Below are 12,995 nucleotides of genomic sequence, written 5' to 3' on the forward strand. Positions count from 1 at the left end.
CAGTTTTGAACAAAGAGATCATGTCTTCATCAGGATGGTTCCAACAACTGGCATTGGCAGAGTGCTTAAAGCCCGTAAGTTTACCCCTAAGTTCATAGGTCCTTACCAAATCCTTCAAAAATTCGGACGAGTAGCTTACAAAATAGCCTTGCCCCCTTTATTGTCAAACCTACATAATGTCTTCCATGTGTCCCAACTTAGAAAATACATTAGTGACTTGCCACATATCATTGAACCCGATTCAATCCAGTTAAAGGATAATCTCACTTTTGAAACTATGCCCTCGAGAATTGTTGATCGAAGTGTGAAAATGTTGTGAGGTAAGGAAATTGCCTTAGTTAAAGTTATCTAGACCCAAAGAAATTGAGAAGATGCAACTTGGGAAGTCGAGAACAACATGAAGGAGGATTGTAACAACGTGATTTTCTGTACGCGTTTTATTTATTATTTAATTGACAAGCGATTAATTTTAGAAATTAATCCGTATTGATTTAGGCTAAATCTCAGTTACGTTTTAGTCTTGTATTGTGATTTTCTAATTTATGGTAACTTTTCATAATTTTCTGAGACAGAAAGTCTTCGGGCCTCTTTCGGGCCCAAATTCGCCCTAAATTCGGCCCAAATGTGATTTTTGAGTTCTGTAACTTGGAATCAAATTCCAATTGCGTCATTGGCTTCAAAATATTATTCGAGTAAAAACATACACCAATTTTGTCCATAAGTCATCTCTAGATATTTTTCACTCTAAAATCCAAGTTTCGATGTTCTAAACGTAACCCTAAACCGAGAGATTTTTAATCTCCGGGTGAATTTTAACCGAAAATAATCGAGCATGGTTTTAATCACGATGTTTTATCGCATTAGTCACATCACTCATTCATGAGTCAACCTTGCTTGTTGAATAAGCAAAAGTACAATCAGTTACATAATCCCCTAAATCGCTCATCAACTCTGTCACCACCAAGATTTTGGGGCACCACTTTGATCTCCCCCAAAATCTAATTTCCCCCTCTATAAAAACAACCCCTTGACCTCGAGGGGGAATACTTTTTTCCTCACTTTCTCACTTTGCATTTTAAGCATTTCTAAGACATTTCAAGGTATTTTTCTTCTTTTTTTCTCAATTTCTCACACATACACTATTAGGTAGTTATTATCTTTTAGTATGTTATTATTGATTATATAATCAACACTATTAACCCTTGTGGTTTCTTTAGAATGAAATGTATTGAGATGGCCATAGAGTTTTATGGAACCAATATAAGTTAGCTTACTTTAAAGTGGTAAGTTTAACTTAAGAGATCTTGATTTAAAATCTTAAATTTTGATATGTTGTTCTTGATTATGTGATCATCACTATCAACCTTTGTGGTTGCTTTAGAATGAAATTTGTTGGGATGACCACAGAGTTTTATTGAATCAACTTAAGTTAGCTTACTTTAAAGTGATAAGTTTTACTTAAGAGATCTTTATTTAAAATGTTAAATTTTGATATGTTGTTCTTGACTATGTGATCAACACTATCAACCCTTGTGGTTGCTTTAGAATGAAATGTGTTGAGATGACCATAGAGTTATTTTGAATATACTTTAGTTAGTTTACTTTAAATTGGTAAGTTTAACATAAAATATATTGATTTTAAAATATTGTTTTTTATGAATGAGATCAACAGTATCAACCCTTGTAGTTGCTTTAGAATGAAATATGTTGAAATGACCATGGAGTTTTATTGTTCACAAGTATTGAATCCACTTGAGTTAGCTTACTTTAAAGTGGTAAGTTTAACTTAAGAGATCTTGATTTAAAGTGTTGAATTTGGTTATATAATTTTTCTTAAAGTGGTGAATATGACTTAAAAAGTCTTCATGAAAGTATTAATTTGTGTTAAAGTTAAAAGTACAAGCTTATGTTAAAGTCTTATTTTAAAAAGGATTGTTTTCTTAAACAAGACTTTCGATGATAAAGGATGGTTCAAGAATATGTAATCTTGAACCGGATGGATGAAAGTGATTGAGTCCATGATAGGTTAAAAGTTGTCTTTACCTAAGGGTTATAATGCAAGAATTTTAACTCGCAAACCTACTGATTTGTTCTTGTGTTTATTTCTGAAGCTTCTGAAGTTGGGCAACATACTCATTTAGCACTTATCACCAAGGACACCATTCACGCGACACTCTAAGGTGAGGGAGAATACATCTTGAAACAGTCGTGTCAGAATATGTCATACAAACCTCCTAAACTACCTCAAACATTTGGAGTTATCTTGAGTATTAAGAAATCATGTACTTAATCAATTGTTTGTCTGATAGGATTAAGTACGGGTGATCTCTTAAGTCATATCGTTTAAGTTATGTCTATGTGTGGAGTAATGTTGTGGTTATCCATGGATGAACATTACTCGAATAACTGTAACTAGGAAGGATCGACTATCCCTTAAGATATTCGATTTTCCGTATTCTAAAACCCACTGTCTGTTGGTCATAAACGATTACCATGGTCGATAATCGATTATTGATAGCAAAAATCAGAATCTTGTAGCTATTGTAACTAGGAGTAATCGATTACCTTTTTACATAATCAATTATCGATATCAAAAATCAGAATCTTGTAGCTACTGTAACTAGGAATAATCGATTAACATGTAACATAATTGATTATCAATATTCTAAAACCTCCCCGTCTGATGGACATAATCAATTACTTAGTCTAGTAATCGATTATCGATTATCAATGTTATAAAATCGTATGAATGACGGAAAGTATGGGAATGCGAGTAATACAAGACAAAATACTTTAAAAAGGACTGATGTCTCAAAGATGAAACAAATACTTATCACTAGAGCATAAGTAAACATTATGTACTGGTAGTATGGGCTGATGGTGGTAACGGGATTACTTAGGACCCTCCGGACAAGGTCGTCGACTGTTGTGTCGTCTAGGGCGATTCAGTGATGGTTCGAAGTGGTGAAGATATTATTCATCTTTTATGTTACGACGTAAGATCGAGCCTCATAAGAAGCATTCCTTTGGGAGATGTCTTAGGCTGGGTCGATCATGTAAAAATATATAATGATTAAAAGATTTAATCCGCTAACCTCAGTTAGTGTGCATACTCATTATGAACAATGAAATTGTATAGAGGAAAGTTACGGGAGACGAATGAGCCCCGAGATGTTGAGAGGGATGGTGATGGCGGTGTTGCATCAGCAAAATCCTTGAGGGAGAGTCTAGGTGGGACGAGTCTCCTATATTCATGGATGAGGTATTCTGTTGGATTAGACAATTTCCACAACGCAAACTAGACGATCTCTAACAACCCCTCTTTGCAATCATGATCTATGAAATAGATTTCCACAAAGTGTTTGATATGACACTGTCCCGAAATGAATAGTTTCATTGGAATAAATCGATTATATATCCTTGCAAGGAATAATTTGGTGCGTTCAAATCGGCTTGTTATAGGACATGTACTCTCAGTTATTTCCAAATAGTTTATTGGGAGGATATTGGTGTAAGGATGGATAAACTAAACATAACATTCATATATTGAACTTGTGGATATTGACCCCCATATCCCGAGTTACAAACATCATTCATCATCTGAATTTATGTATGTGATAACATGTTATGTATATTATGTTTGGATATGATATTCTACATAATTCCACGCTGTCAATGAAAAATATTCATTAGATGTCTTACTTCCTTTCTTTCTGCTTGTATTTCGGTACACGTCCTTGTCCAGATGGAAAAATCGACGCGGATTCAGAGCTACCGATTCTCGATTTCCCGGGAGGGGCATGGAGAATTGATGGGGACCACTATAACTACACAAGCCTTTGTGGCCTAGAGTTGGAGAAGGTGTGCTATGACATCATTATGCGCTTTCCATCTCACCATGCAGTCACGGGGACTTCTTTCACTCTACCAGCCCGGAGGCTGGTACCTACTGTGTCATCCATCTAGTCTTCAACTCCTTGTGGACTAGTTATTGTAGGATTGTCAATGAGGCGAAGGAGTTGGAATGATGTGACCCGTTCTATACTGCCAAGGAGAGTCGCTCGACGTATAATGCTAGAACTGTAGGCATATACTAGGACAGGGATTAGGTCGCTAGGTTCTACTCATGACACCGTGGAGGAGATGGAATATGAATATGACGATTGTGTAGAGTTGGTCCGCATAGAGGACTCTATCATGGTGATAGATCTCTCTTTGGACTCCGACCTAGAGGAGGACCTAAGTGAGGGTTCTAGTGCCCCTATTAGTGCTAGAGCTAGCCGTTAGGAGTTATTTCCTTTTCCTTTTTGCTTTTTGGGTTAGGGTATTTGAGTAGGGTACTTTTGTAGTGCTGAAGAATTCAGCCTATTTTGTATAGCTGCAGTTGGGCGATGATTAGATTTTGCCTTGTATTCTATTGTGATATTTTACTTGACCAAGCAACACCTCGTTATACGTGTTGTAGGGTCAAGTCTAATTATTAATGAAGAAGTATTCAGGAAAGTATTGTATCATTTTTAGTTACTGTTAGGTAACCGTCATGGATTTTTCACACTTTATGTTACTAAGAACGCGATGTCTTAAAAAGGAAATGAATATAATTAAAACAATTTTTAATGATATATTCAAAAATAAAATTGTCATCTTAATCACAATATTCATAAAGTAATTTTCAAGATGTTACAAGCTGAGGTGAAGAAACTTGATTTAGGGCTTTAAAAGTTCGTTTACCAGTAGGACTAATATGGTAATTACAAGAATCTTGGAAGGAGTAAAATAAGTTTTTTCTTAGAGTTGGTGAGAGATAGAAGATGACACAAAACAACATTGTTTTGTATCTTGATTTATTAGAAAACGTACAAAACGATATCATTTCGTTGAATTGGCAAAAAAATTCAGTATGAAATCGCCACGTACAACCACGTGTGCATTATCATGTCACGTCAGCAATTCTATTAAAGTTAACAGATAATGGATAACAAATAGATGGATGTGAATCTGTTTTAAAAGTAAGGGGACTAAAATGGTTATTTAGGGTTTAAGTTGGTATCGAGGAAAAATATGATAGACATAAATAAGTATTTACTTTAAGATAAATGGACAAAATATGGAGAGAAGGAAATGAATAAATTTCACACACCCTTTTAAAAAGAAGGTTTTAAATTATGTTTAATCATATAACTTTGCAACCAGGCAAAATAAAAAATGTGTTGTTAGCTATGCATATCGTGCAAAGTTGATTTATTAGAACAACCAACCAATTATACTTGAAAATTGGCAAACTGAACCCATGCAACATTATACAACAATTACATCGACCATACACTTCTACTAGTGAGAACCGTCAATTTTGACAAAAAACGGCCAAATAGGTGAGATTTTTGCAAACAAAATGGATCATTGCATCTTCTTTTAAAATAAGTTAGCCCTTCAAGACGGTGATGTTTTCCCTTCAAGAAGGGTGAAAGTATATGTTTGATGGTGGTGGCTTGAAGAGATTCGAGTAAGTCTACATGTTGGGATCCATTCATAGTGGTTTGAACGACATGGGATGTTGAGAGAGACCACATGTGGGACATTACAATGGTGAGAGAAGGGTTACATGGTGGTAATGTTCTAGTCAAACTGAAAATGCTTTGAAGGATGATGGATAGAGTTAACGTGATATGTGGTAGTTTCCATGATGTTTGGAATCGCGATGATGACATTGGCTTCAGGGTGGTAATGACTAGAAGATGATAATGATGGAGGCCATGTTGCTAGCAAGTGTAATGCGGTTTCGAACAGGTAACCCTAGTTGGGCATGGATTGGGGAGAGAGAACTAGAAAGAGAAAGAAGGGGTTTATGGTTTATGAATTGGCAAAATTAGGGTTTTCCATTATATATACTTACTATTATATTTAAATGTAAATTAGTAAATTCAAATGAATTGTTCTGATTAAGAAATAAAAGAGTATAGATTCATTTATATCATCCTATTATTTCTTCACGAACTTATCTCACACAAGGTAAAAACAAAATTGTATATTTAAAATTCTGTTACAGGTTTGCATATACATTTATATAATTGTGTTCGGCTTAACCAGTAAGAATTTTAATTATGGAAACACTATTTCACAATGTTATTAAAACTGGACCGATTATCAAACTGGTTTGGGTACTGGTTTAGTGGTTTAGTGGTTCAACTAATGGTTAAGTAATTAAACCACATGCGATTAAACTGGTTAAACCAGACATACATGCTTATATATATATTGTTGTTGTCGTAGCTCGCAACAATTCTGAATGGCATGAAATAATCATTACTAGTTGAGTCACGACCAGATCACTCTCTTTAAGACGTTTCGTGGTACTGCTAAAATTTGTGCAGGCAAACTATCAACCACGCCGTCCCTAGGATAAAATAGTTGAGTTCTCTCTTATACGATTTTTTACTGCACTATAAGAATCGCTCTCGAATACACCCACAAAATGAATACTAGTGTCAATTCTCAAATTCCCACAGTATGACTACCCGTGCCAATTCTTTTTCCTCAATACTGACTACCAGTGTCAGTTCTCGAAATTCTCACTTTGGTTGTCTATGCCAATTCTCAAGTGCCACAGAAAGAAAGAGAGAAAAGGTTGTTGGAAATGCGTCGGCGAAATATAAGGGGGGAGAAAGAGAAGCTGAGAGGTAAATGCCTTCAACTTGGTGCAAATTATAACGTGAGAAGGAGGCCTCTATTTATGGTCTGAGACCTTCAACGACACTCTGACGGCTCTTTCACCAACGGCTCTATTATCAACGGCTCTATCATAATGGGTGAGATCTCCTTCAACGACTCTTTCCTTGTTGCATGTGACTTGGTCAACACACGGTCCAAGCCCAAAAGGCCCCAAAAAATTAAATAAATAAATAAATATTTTATTAAAAACAATATTGGGCCGCAACTTAAGGCTTATAAAGTCTTTCAACTTCCTTCCTCCAAGCGAAGTGGGACTAGTAAGTTTTTTCATTTCACTTCAAAACATCATTCTTTCAACAAATTCCAACAATCCCCCACTTGAAATTAAAAAATGATTTCCGAGAATTTATATGGTCTCAACAAGATTGACATAAACAAAGGTGTCATGCGACTTGAACCTTTGCATAGTGAATAAGATCCATATTTTACTAGAGTGACTCGTAGTCTTGAACTCTATCTCCGACATCAACCCACACACAACCTTGTCAAATGTGTATTATGTAAAGCCTTTGCATTAAAGGTCACACACGTCTATTCCAGTATAGTGCATGCTCTAGAAATTTATGCCCCAAAATTTCATAGGAAGCGACCCCCACTTCCATATTCACATAGGTGAGTCTATCAAGAGTACATCTGTAGCCTAGGTATTCCACTTCAATTAGAGTATAGATCTCGTCAAGAGTTTAAATCATCCTGACATATGCTGCAGGAATCATGATTCTCATAATTTTATAGCATGTTCATTCTCATATCACTTCACAACTTGTTATTACTCATTGAACCTATTTCTTGGGATTCTCAGTCATTTAGGTCAGGTTACCATCATGAGTGATCCTCGTTCTAAGGGCAATAGTATCATACTATGAGAAGTATTATGGCCTTTCTCTCTAGCTAGTCTTTTCGTCAAAGGATCTGCTAAGTTATTCTCAGTGCGTACATGATTCACTCTATTAGCTAGTCTTTTCGTCAAAGGATCTGCTAATAGTGTTGTGCTTACGGCGAATTTGTCGTTTCTTACCGTTATAAAAGTGGTTCTCAATTTTTGCAATAGCTGGGGTACTATCACAATGGACCAACACAGCTGGAATCTATTTTCCCATAGGAAAATCTCTGCAAGCAAGCTTCTCAGCCAACTTGCTTCTTCACTACCTATTGCTAGTGCTATCATCTCAACTTCTATAGTGGATTGAGCTAAAATAGTTTGTTTCTTTGACTTCCAAGAAACAGCCCCACCACCTATGTTAAATATATAGCCATTGTTTACTTTGGAATAATTTGAAAGAGTGTTCCAATCAGCATGGCTGAATCCTTCTAGGACAGGTGGAAACCTTTGGTGATGTAATCCAAGGTTCATTGTTTTCTTAAGGTATCTCATTACCCTTTCTATTGCATGTCAATGCTCCATACTAGGTCTACTGGTAAACCTGCATAATAATCTCACGACATAGGCAATGTCGGGTCTAGTGCAATAAGTGGCATAACGAAGGCTGTCAATGATGCTAGCATACTCATCTTGCCTTACACCTTCACCAGCGTTCTTAAAATGTTTTACACTTCAATTATATGATGTGCTAGCAGGTTTACAGTCAAAGTATTTATATTTCTTTAAGATCTTTTCTACATAGTGAGATTGATCCAAAGAAATTCCTTCTTTTGACCTAGTAATTTTTATACCAAGGATTACACTTTCCGCCTCTTCAAGGTCTTTCATATTCAAGTTGGTACACAATAATGATTTCACATTATTACAACATGAATGTTAGAACCAAATTTGAGCAGGTCGTCTAAATAGAGACATATGATAGTGCAAATGTCATTTTCTGATTTGTAATAAATGCATTTGTCACTTTCATTCACCTTAAACTCATTCGAGATCATTAAGTCGTTAAACTTTTCATGCCACTACTTAGGTGCTTGCTTAAGACCATACAATGACTTATTTAACTTGAAAACCTTATTTTCTTGCCCATGTACTACAAAACCTTCAGGTTGTTCCATATAGATTTCTTATTCCAAATCACCATTTAAAAAAACAGTATTGACATCCATTTGATGTACTAATAAATTATGTATAACATCGAGCAAAATTAGTACTCTAACGAATTTTATTCTAGTAATAGGTGAAAATGTGTCGAATAAATCTACATTCTCCCTTTGCCTGAAACCCTTAGCTACAAGGTGAGCCTTGTATTTATCCACTGTGCCATCAGGCTTCAGTTTCTTTTCAATATCTACTTACAACCAATAGGCTTGAAACCAAGAGGCAAGTCATCTAAATGTCAATTATTGTTAGACTCTAGAGAATCAATTTCATCATTTATGGCCTCTTGCCACAAATCAGCATCCAAAGAAGTCAAAGCTTCTTGGAGGGTTGATGGATCCTCTTCTAATGTATAGACCACATAATCAGGTCCATACTCTCTAGTAGTCATTGTTCTTTTACTTTCGTGTTAGGGAAATTTTATTTCATTGAAGTCTGCATCGTTAGACTCAATGATCACTTTCGTGTTAAGGTCATAAAACCTGTACGCCTTGCTGTTTACAGCATACCCAATGATACACATTTGTAGGCTCTACTTCCGAGTTTAACTCTCTTGGGGTCTGGTATCCGGACATAGGCCAGATAACCCCAAGTTCTCAAATAAGACAAGTTTGGTTGTCTATTGTTAATAATTTCATATGGGGAAATTTTGCTTTTAGCCTTGGGGACTCTATTTAACACATAGCATACAGTTAATAAAATTTCACCCCACCGAGAGGGTGTTGCACCAGAACTAAACATAATACCTACAACTAATTCAGTTAAAGTTCTATTCTTTCTTTCAGTTTTACCATTCATTTCAGGCGAATATGGTGCAGTTGTTTAATGAATAATGTCATTTAATTTATAAAAATCATTAAACATGTTAGAGTCGTACTCAGTGCCTCTATTGCTTATGAGTTTCTTTATTTTCTTGTTGAGTTGATTTTCAATTTCAGTTACATATAACTTAAACATGTCAAGTGCTTCACTTTTATTTTCCATAAGATATACATAAGTAAAATCAGAACAGACATCAATATAAGTGATAAAATAACGTTTATCATTTCTAGTTAACGTTCCATCTAATTCACATATATCTGAGTGTATTAAATCTAAAGGCTCGGATTCTCACATTACTGATTTATGAGAGTTTTTTTGAAATTTTCGCTTGACTGCATGATTCACAAATTTCAAAATCATTTTTAGATAACTTTGGAATTAAACCTAAGCTACTCAAATTTGAAATTGCATGTTTATTAATATGACAAAGTCTAGAATGCCAAATATTAAAATCACACAACATGTAAACAAAATCTGAAATTTTATTAATAGAAACATCAACATTTAATTTAAACATGTCATCGTGGCATACCCTTTCCCAAAAAATACCTCATTCATAGGAAGAGTATACAAGTCTGCTCCTATGGTCTGGATAAAACCAACCTTATTAAGAAGAAAACTAGAAACTAGATTTTTCCTCATCTCTGAAGTGTGCATTACATCTTTAAGAATCAGAGTCTTCCCATATGTAAACTCCAGCTCCACATCACCAGTTCCAGCAACAACAATGGTGTTGGAGTCACTCAACAACACCTTCTTGTCATCAACATTCATGTATGTTTTGAACATAGCACGGTCATAGAAGACATGGCAGGATGCGCCAATATCTATCCACCATCCATCAGTTCCTCCAACCATAGTGACCTCAGATAATATAGCCACAAATGGCTCATCAACCATGTTGGCCTGTAGAGGACGATCCATTAGTTCATTTCTAAACTTGCGTGTCATATGACCTGATTTCCCACACTTGAAACAGGTGATCAGGTTTCCATATTCACTCTTAGTAGGTGGTTTTGCATATTGGACCCTTTGAGGGTTCCAATTCTTGTTGTGACTCATGTTTTTAGCCTTATTCCCATTGCGGTTATGATTCTTGAAATTAGTGTTAGAAGGCTTCAGAACCACACTTGAGAATTTCTTATTAGTGCTATTGTTGGAGACAATAAACACCTCTTCTCTCTTATATTACTTACAAGCCTCTTCTTCAATACAAAGACGAGTGATCAGAGATTCTAAAGAGATTTTTTTGGTCTTATGCCTTAGAAGGTTTTTGAAGTCCTTCCAGCTATGAGGCAGTTTGTCAATTATGACAGTCATTTGGAATTGCTCATCTAGGGACATATCCTCAGAAATGATCTCATGAACAATTTTCTATGTAACACCGCGAATTTTACGAGTTTGAATTATAAGATTTTACTAATATTTTCATTAATTATATATTCGAAAATGAATTTCTGGGAATTTTCGGTAAGGAATTAGACGAAACTCTAGTTGAGTTTTATTCTTGAAATTTTATTTCCGATTTTATGGTAAATTTTGGTAATTTTCTGAGACAGTCGGTTCTGGACCACTGTCGGGGCCAAAATACACTCGGTACATCTCAAAAAGCATTTTTTTGAGTTCTGTAACTCGGAATCGAATTCTGATTGCACCGTTGGCTTCGTAATTTAATTTCGAGTCAAAATAGACCCTGATTACACTCATACCTATTTTCTAAATATTTTTCACTCGGAATGCCGAAATCCGAAATTCTAATCGGATATTAGGATCGGGCGATTTAAAATACCCGATCGAGTATTGGCCGATAATACTCGGGCGTGGTTATCACACATGTCTGTAAGGTGATCATTTCGCATTGGGATGAGCGATTTGACTTCCATAAAGCAAATCTCCCATCACTTTCACCATATCTCATGAGCTCATCATTAGCCACCCTATGAGATTTGTCATTATTACCTAGGGAAAATCTGATTTCCCTCTTCCCTTAAACCCTCACACTTCACACTTCACTCACTCACTCATGCATTTCCAAAGAAGAAGTAAATCATCTCTCCATTTTTCTCTCATTTTTCCTTGTTGAAACCATGAACAACTTGTGTTCATGGAGTTGTTATAATGTTGTATTACATACTTTTTGTTGTTTTAGCCAAAGGGGATGATGATGAAATCAAAGGAACCTTTAGGAAGTATTTTGGAAAAATGAGAATGTATGTATTTTTATTTGTTGTTAGCCTTAAAACCATGGCTTGGAACAAGTTGGAAGAGTAGAAACTTTTGTTAAAAAGGATGTTAAGGTTTATGAGTACATGAATGCCTCACAAAACTCTTATATGATACTTTGAATGACTTACTTTAAAGTGGTAAGATTATCAAAGAATGTCTTAAATCGGAATATGGAGTTTTAAGTATTTTGGTAACGATTTTAGAAATATCGGAAACTAACGGATTTTTATTTTGGTAGTTACGAAGATTTCGGTGTTCGAACCTTGAAACCAAACCAACCGTAGTTGACAAGTAAAGGCACGCTTCATTAAGGTGAGAGAGAACACATCGTGACATAGTGGTGTCCGAATATGACACCCGGATCTCCTAAACCATCTCAAAGGTTTTGGAGTTAAATTGGGTTTTAAGAAACCCAAGAGTTTGTATGTTTGAATGCTTTTGAATATATATGATTGTTGATGAAATGTGTTGAATATTGTATATGAATGTTGTGGGAAAATTTTCTCAGTGCAGGTGGTTGAAAAACCATGTTTAAATGTGTCTTGGTTGTCGAAAATGGCAAAAATTAGCATTCTGTCCAAATCCCTGTTGTCTGGGCGAACCAGGCGTCGCCGGGGCGAGCCCGGGCTACCAAAAGTCCGCCCGGGCGAGCGAACGGGGGAGCAAAAACCCGATTGGGCGAAAAAAAAAATTCAGGATTTTCGCCTGGGCGAACGAGGCGTCGCCGGGGCGAGCAAAAAACCTGAGTGGGCGAAAAAAAAAATTCAGGATTTTCGCCTGGGCGAACGAGGCGTCGCCGGGGCGAGCAAAAAACCTGAGTGGGCGAAAAAAAAATAAAAAAAAATAATTTCCAGATTTTTAATGAGTTTCTAGAACCCTCTCGCTTGGGCAAGAGAGGTCTCGCTTGGGCGATAATACTTTCACCTAGGCGAGGAAAGCTTCAGTCTATTTGAGATTTAAAGACGAGTTGTCGCTTGAGCGACTAGTCCCCACTTGGGTGAGGGACAGTGTGGAAAGATTGAAATAAGATGAGGTCATGAACAATGCGACGAACCCGGGTAGGGTGTTGTGGTATAAAGTTGTGGAATGAGATCATGTCTTAAATGGTATAAAGATGATGTTGTGAAAGTATTGTTTGTGTTTATGCCTTGTTGGGCAAGTATCCAACTTGAGGTCC

The sequence above is a fragment of the Lupinus angustifolius genome, chromosome LG15 (genome assembly GCF_001865875.1).
Source record: "Lupinus angustifolius cultivar Tanjil chromosome LG15, LupAngTanjil_v1.0, whole genome shotgun sequence".
In the NCBI taxonomy this organism is placed as follows: domain Eukaryota; kingdom Viridiplantae; phylum Streptophyta; class Magnoliopsida; order Fabales; family Fabaceae; genus Lupinus; species Lupinus angustifolius.